This window comes from Lissotriton vulgaris, chromosome 9, assembly GCF_964263255.1.
Source record: "Lissotriton vulgaris chromosome 9, aLisVul1.2, whole genome shotgun sequence".
Classification (NCBI taxonomy): domain Eukaryota; kingdom Metazoa; phylum Chordata; class Amphibia; order Caudata; family Salamandridae; genus Lissotriton; species Lissotriton vulgaris.
The window spans coordinates 263,194,041-263,202,075 of NC_141697.1; positions in this window are offsets into that span (position 1 = coordinate 263,194,041).

Sequence of the window (8,035 nt, forward strand, 5' to 3'; positions counted from 1 at the left end):
GTGCCTAATGTTATACAGGGGATGCTATTATGATTATGCCTGCCTCATGTTTCATGTATGCTGATGAAATGCATAATGTGCTTTTACGCCTAATGCTCCTACCCTGAGGATGATGTCCACTGATAGTGTATGCCCCACATGAATATGGTTGACACTTCATGCGCAGATGTTTGATGCCCTTGTTAAATATGTTTATGCTAATGTTTATGCCCACAGGTCCAAGTTGGATGAGAGTGCTTTTATGCCTAGGGACCTGCAAACCGGTTTTCCTTTCTTTCATGACTGATGCCGATGTGTCCTAATGCTATTGGGACGAAACCTTTCCTCCCCTGTTCTACTGTAAACTGTGATGCCATGATGTTTTTATTGCAGGGTTGAGGCTGATGGACTTACCTTTTTTCTCTTTTTCTCTTTGTCCTTCGCAATGGTTCTGGCAGCGGCCCGATTGGCCCTGCCATGTAAATAATCCCTCTGTACATACTGACTTGGCGACAGTTGGCGCAGTGTAAAGATTACTGCGATCATTATCCTGTGTTTTATTCAATACAAAAGTTGTTCTTACACCACCTTGTGTTGCGTCTCTTTTTGGAGTGTGCCTTGTGTGTCACCTGTGTGTACTGCGTGGATGCTTTACACATGTCCTCTGGAGTTTGGCCGGCCTGCTCTGCACCACGCTACCCCATTTCTAACAGAGACAGGCAGAGGGAGACAGACAGAGGGAGACAGACAGAGGGAGACAGACAGAGGGAGACAGACGGAGGGAGACAGACGGAGGGAGACAGACAGAGGGAGACAGACGGAGGGAGACAGACAGAGGGAGACAGAGGGAAGGAGAGCGAGGGAGAGAGAGGGAGGGAGACAGAGGGAGAGAGAGGGAGACAGAGAGAGGGAGACAGAGAGAGGGAGAGAGAGAGAGAGAGAGAGAGAGAGAGAGAGAGAGAGAGAGAGAGAGAGATGTGTATATGCCAGGTCTGGTGGCTCAGTGCACGAAGGCGTGTGCTGCAGGGACCTGTGTTCAACCTCATGGTCACAATTGTTTTTGGCTTTAGCCCCGCCCCCTCCCCCTCTGACCCCGCCCCCACCGGTGCAGCCCTCAGCCACAAACCACACTGTAAATTTGGCCCCGAGAGAAAGGTTGTGAGTACCCATGGTTTAAGTCCTTATGTGTGATACTCTGCAGGGCTACCTTGAGCCCAAAACGAGCAGAACTTTCATCTCATTTCCAACTGCCACCCACGTGCTAGCCTCATCCGCCAAGAATGCGAAACAAAGCACTAATCGCTGCTGTTAAACAGCAAAAAGAGACAGCCATCTAGTGGCTGAAATGCACAACTAGAAAATCTGTGATAAATCCCAATTTCCCTGCTTGATTGCCTCATCCTAGGCGATTATTCATTTCTGAATTTCTCTGCGCCTCTTTACCTTCAAATACGTGAGTTTACGATGTGCACTGTATGAAATCCTATTTTGTATTTCATTTTATTGGCTAAGATTTTGCTCTATCTATAAACATAATCTATGCCATATATAGGTAGGGCTACTGGATTTATGCAGCATGGGGAGCACCAAATTATGCAGTAGTGTTGACAAAATTATGCAGCAAGAAAAAGCAAAAAATGATGCAGTTTAATTTGACACATTTTTTAAGTATTACTTTTTTAAATAATATTTTCTGATTGTTACCCATGGGAATACTGTCTAACAACTAAATACAGAAATAAGAAAGTGAAAGTTTACCAGTTAACCTTTGCAAATGGCCTTCTATTGAGCGTGAACAGGTTGCCACGTTTTGAGTAAGTTTTGATCCGGTTGAGCTAGATTTTTTTTTTGTTTAAATCTGAGTATGCAGCCACAGCAAATAGATCTATATTTATACCAAAAAAGCCACACCTGTAGAATCACATGATTCCAGCGGACCTGTATAAAGAGTACGACATCCTTGCCTTTTATTTCAGTAGTGGCATTGTCGTCATGGCAGGCTAGGCCATGAATGTTTCTGAGTTCATGTTTAACAAGCAATGGCAAAGCCAATAGGTCTCCCTTTTGGGACCTTATAAGTGAATAGCTATGCAACATTTGATGTTGTTTAACCCCTTGGGCGCGGCCGCGATTCTGCTCCTGTGCGGCGTTTTTTGAAGTGGGCGGGTTCATGACGGCCCCCAGCCGTCATCAGCACATGCCCACCGTGATGCATGACGGCTGGGGGCCGTCATCAGCATCGAAGGGGTTAATGTAGGATATTGTGCTGGAAAATTAACATTTGTAATGTCCCAAATGTGACCCCTATTGTCTATGCATTGGGGGGGCTATATAAGTGTTTAGGTAGAGCTAGTGTCTTTGGCAAGGTTTCTAAGCTGTGCTGTAGAGAAGTGTGGCTGCTGTGCAGCATGCTGAGAAGTTGTAATTAAAAATTGTAAGAAGCACTGAGTGATGCTGTGGTGTCGTTGAGTGATGATGTGCTGGCCCTGAGTTATGTTGTGGTGGCATTGAGTGATGCTGTGCTGGCCCTGAGTGATGCTGGGGTGGCCCTGAGTGATGCTGTGGTGGCGCAGAGTGATGCGGTGGTGGTTCTGACTGATGTTGTTGTGATGCTGATTCATGCTTTTGCGCTGCCGAGTGAAGCTGCGGTAATGCTTAGTGATGCTGTTGTGGTACTGAGTGATGCTGTTGTGGTCCTGGATGATGCTGTGGTGGTGTTGAGTGATGCTGTGGTGGTGTTGAGTGATGCTGTGGTGGTGCTGACTGATGCTGTGGTGGTGCTGACTGATGCTGTGGTGGCGTTGAGTGATCCTGTGGTGGTACTGAGTGATGCTGTGGTGTTCCTGAGGGATGTTGTGGTGGTGCTGAATGATGCTGTGGTGAAGTTGAGTGATGCTGTGGTGGTGATGAGTGATGATGTGGTGGTGCTGAGTGACTCTATGGTGGTGTTAATTGATGCTGTGTTGGGGCAGAGTGATATTGTTGTGACCCTGAGTGATGCTGTGGTGGTGCTGAGTGATGCTGTGGTGGTGCTGAGTGATGCTGTGGTTGCATAAAAGCAATGCTGTGGTGGCGCTGAGTGATGTTGGTGTGGCCCTGGTCGATATTGTTGTGTGCTTGAGAGACGCTGTGGTGGTGCTGAGTGTTGCTGTAGTTGCGCTGAGTGATGTAGTGGTGGTGCTGAGTGATGCTGTGGTAGTTTTGAGTGATGTTGTGGTGGTGCTGAGTGATGTTGTGGTGGTGCTGAGTGATGCTGTGGTAGCGCTGAATGATACTGTGGTAGCGCATAGTGATGTTGTGGTGGTATTGAGTGATGCTGTGGGGTTCCTGAGTGATGCTGTGGTGTTCCTGAGTGATGCTGTGGTGGTGCAGAGTGATTCTGTGGTTGTGCTGAGTGATCCTGTAGTGTTTTAGAGTGATGCAGGGTTGGCCCTGAGTGATGATGTGGTATCACTGAGTGATGCTGTGGTGGTGCTGAGTGATGCTGTGGTGGTGCTGAGTGTTGCTGTGGTTGCATAAAGCGATGCTGTACTGGCGCTAAGTGATGCTGGTGTGGCCCTGAGCGATATTGTTGTGTGCTTGAGTGATGCTTTGGTGCTGCTGATTTTTGCTGTAGTTTCGCTGAGTGATGTTGTGGTGCTGCTGAGTGATGTTGTTGTGCCCCTGAGTGATATGATGGTGGTGCTAAGTGATGCTGTTGTGGTGCAGAGTAATGTTGTGATGGTGCTGAGTGATGCTGTGGTGTCGCTGAGTGATGCTGTGGTGTCGCTGAGTGATGCTGTGGTGGTGCTGACTGATGCTGTGGTGGCCCTGAGTTATGTTGTGGTGCTGCTGAGTGATGCTGTGGTGGCGCTGAGTGATGCTGGTATGGCGCTAAGTCATGCTGTGGTTGTGCTGAGTAATGCTGTGGTCGCGCTGAGGGATGCTGTGGTGGGATTAAGTGATGCTGTGGTGATACTGAGTGATGATGTGGTGGTGCTGAGTGATGCTGTGGTGGCGCTGAGTGATGCTGTGGTGATGCTGTGGTTTTGCTGAGTGAGAGATAGAGTGAAGATATAATGCCCAGTTAGAGAGGGTGGAGAGAGAGAAATTGAGTTTCAGAAAGGGTGTACAGAGAATAAAGGGTGGAGCGATAGAGGAGAGAGAGGGAGAATTAGAGAGGGTGGAGAGAGAGAAATAGAGAGAAAGGGTGTACAGAGAATAAAGGGTGGAGCAAGAGAGGAGAGAAAGAGAATTAGAGAGGGTGGACAGAGAGAAAGAGAGAGAAAGGGTGTACAGAGAATAAAGGATGGAGCGAGAGAGGAGAGAGAGAGAATTAGAGAGGGTGGAGAGAGAGAAAGAGAGAAAGGGTGTACAGAGAATAAAAGGTGGAGCGAGAGAGGAGAGAGAGAGAATTAGAGAGGGTGGAGAGAGAGAAAGAGAGAGAAAGGGTGTACAGAGAATAAAGGATGGAGCGAGAGAGGAGAGAGAGAATTAGAGAAGGTGGAGAGAGAGAGACAGGGTATACAGAGAATAAAGGGTGGAGCGAGAGAGGAAAAAAAGAGAAATAGAGAGGATGGAGAGAGAGAAAGGGTGTACAGAGAATAAAGGGTGGAGCGAGGGAGGAGAGAGAGAGAATTAGAGAGGGTGGATAGAGAGAAAAAGTGTACAGATTTTAAAGGGTGGAGCGGGATAGAGAGAGAGAAAGAAGGGGAGAGAGAGTGAATGAAGGGGTTTGAAAGAGAAACTGATAAAGGGGTGAGAAAGAGAATGAAAGGCTAAAAAAGAGAGAGAGAGGAGAGTTATTTAAGTAGAGAGAATTAGAGAGGGGAGGGACAGAGAAGGAGAGAGACTATAAGAGAGTGAGGGGTGTGGAGTTTAAATAGAGTGAAGAAATGATGTCGGAAAAAGTAACATCAAATATTGCTTTGTGCTGTGTGCGAATAAAAAAAACCAGAGTGAGACAGAAATACAGTTAATTAGGCTGTGATTCCTAATATAAGACAAATAGGGATAGAAGGTGAAATCAACCCACCGAAGCAATATTTGTAACCAGACAAAAAAAACTAGCGAGAGCACCAGCTAAAGCATAATGTAAAAAGTGTCACAGTAAATTCAAAAGTCCAAAATAAATAATAGCCGTGCCATTGTAAAAACAAATCCTTTCTACCTCTTTTTTGTGTTTTGTAATCTCTCAATTTATTTTATGGTTCATTTTTCAAGCATTTACCCTTATTGTGGATAAAAGTTTGTCCCGCTAACAATCCTGTGGAAAAGATTAACCATTAGAAAGTACAGGTTTATGAGGGATAGAAAAGTTTGGAGTTAATCGTAAACTTAATCTCCGCTGAGGGGAAACATCAATCAAGGCGGATGGCTCTGTCTGGCTTGTGCCCCAGTGGCGTCTCTGGTCTGTTTCCTGCTAACACGTGTAAATTTCAAAACATCAATCAAGGAGGATGGCTCTGCCTGGCTTGTGCCCCAGTGGTGCCTCATGTCTGTTTCCTGCTAACACTTGTTAATTTAGCATTGTAATGTAAGTGCAAACAAGCTGCGCTGGATGCATGCTTTGCAGACAATGTTGCCTTCCCGGAGAATAAAAAAACCAGCCAATGGTTCCTTTTCCTGCCACAGCTGCTTGTTCCAGGACATAGCTGTGCACTTTACAAAAAGAAACTCTGCTGTCTTACAAAGCACCCAATAAAGGGTAGAGAAAGAGATAGAGCAAAATGGTGCTAGGGAGAGAGAGAGGGAATACATCGATGTAACATAAAACTGTTTAAGAACAGATAGCTAATATTAATATTTTAAAGCAAAGCCCACGCAAAGGGGGCCACCAAGTGTGCACCGGGACTCCGGAGGGGCACAGATGGTGCAGCAATATCACGGATGCCTGTCTAAATGTTTATTTCCAGCCATGCTCTCACTAATGGTCAAGCAGAGAGCAAAAAATGAAGGCACGCATGCACAAGCTGTAGCCAAAGTATTTAAAAATGTATTGTAATGCATTAAGAAACATCATACGCACAAATTCAGCCCGGTGACTGACGAGGAGGGAGGGGGAGAAGGGAGGGGGTAGTGAGAGCAGAGAGCGTGGTGGTACAAAACATGGGCAAAACTCAGTCCCAGACTATTTAAAAATGTACTGTAATGCATTGAGAAACGTCAGCAGCACAAATTCAGTTACACCAAACTTCCATCAATGACTGCTCCACGTTACAATAAATATTTGGTGCGCACTTTAAGGGTGCCCGCAAACAATGCGTGGTAGTGATGGTAGGGTTGGAAGTTATGAGCCCAATGGGAGGCCTGCCAGTGGACTGAGCAAGAGAGGGGGCCACCAAGTGTGCACCAGGACTCTGGAGGGGCACAGATGGTGCAGCAATATCACAGATGCCTGGCTAAATGCTTATTTCCAGCTAAGCTCTCACTAATGGTCAAGCAGAGAGCAAAAAATAAAGGCACGCATGCACAAGCAGTAGCCAAAGTATTTAAAAATATTCTGTAATGCAATAAGAAACATCGGACGCACAAATTCAGCCCGGTGACTGACGAGGAGAGAGGGGGAGAAGGGAGGGAGTAGTGAGAGCAGAGAGCAAGGTGGTGGAGGAGCATGGAAATAAAAGTGATTCACGCGGTGTAAGGCTTAATGAGCCATGACAGAAAGCCAGGTGGCGGCTGTGCGCATGCACGTGCGTGTAACAGCAAGCTTGAGTCCAGCAAAAGCGTGTGGTCGGACTTTTAAAAGCCCACTTACTAAATGTCTCGCCAGAGCTACGCCTGCACTGGCTCAGGCGATATTTAAAAACTATCAGTGTCTCTCAATGCAGTGATAACATCTGACAGGCTAAGGTGAAAGGCTCACGCTTGTTAAAGAAATACACTTTTTATAATTTTGAAGAGACAGACAATATCATAGTTTTAAATGATGGCTGTTGTACGACTGTTGACACCAAAAATGTTCAGGTCTGGCTGGTGCATGAGCTCCTAAAGCCAAGCCAGACCCTTGTCTCGGCTCTCCCCCTTACTTTTTTTTGCTCGCCGACCTTCAGCTGTTTTTAGGTCTCGCCTAGCGTTGCAGCATGCATGCGCTGCTCGCTCTGCGAGGCTTCTTGTTATCAAGCCAATTTCAGAAGTGGGGTCTAGGCTCCGCCCCTTCTTTCCATTGGCTTGTGTCATCGTGAATGCTAAACCCTCGCTTTCCATTGTCCGTGAGGCTTTTTAGTACCTCCTTGTTATCGCCCTGTCAACCATTGGCCCGGCCCACTCGGACTGGATCTGTTACTTGGGGCAGTACACAGAGTCTTTTAATTACTGGGTAAGCACTTTTTTTCACCATTTGTGTATGGTCGCTTTCAGTTTCATGGTGAGCGACGGCTTTCTATGTATGCGGCTCACTGTATTTACCTTAAAGTATTTTTTGATATTTATAAAGCGTCCCATGCAGTGCTGTCACTTAAATATACTCCCCTTCCCTCGCTGCATGCACAACGCACAAAGCGGACACCATGTTATTTCAAGAAATCTGCCGGCGCCATTGCTGTTATTGTCCCACGATCTGTGTCCGAAAGACAGAGCAGCCTGTGTGTGTTCGGAGGTGGTGGGACCGCGCTCTGACAGCGTGTCTTGTTTAGGTTAGTCTCTTCCTGCACCACTGTATCAACTTTCTCTTTATACCATTACCTCCTTCTGTTCCTGGCCTCTCAATTTCAGTGCCTGTTGCATGGCTCATCCTCCAGCTATCCACGAATGTTCCCTTCTTTCCATATCCTGGCCTCTATGGCTCTGCCCTCACTCTTCCTAGCCCCCCTTCTCTTTTTCTGACCATTGCCCCGTCTCTCTCTCCAGCTCTCCTGTTGTCACCCCTCTCTTCCCCGCGCCCACCTCTCCCCGCGTGCCCTCCCAGGAGTTCTCTTTTTCCCCCAATGGCTCCGCCCTCTGCCCTCAACTCTCACTCTTGGCTGTAGGCACTGAGCCCCCGGAGCGCCCCGCCATGGCTGCGGAGCTGGAGTCAGTGGAACGGGCCCTGGAGAAGCACCTTCCGGAGCGGGAGAGGGGAAGAGGATCCTGTATGAGG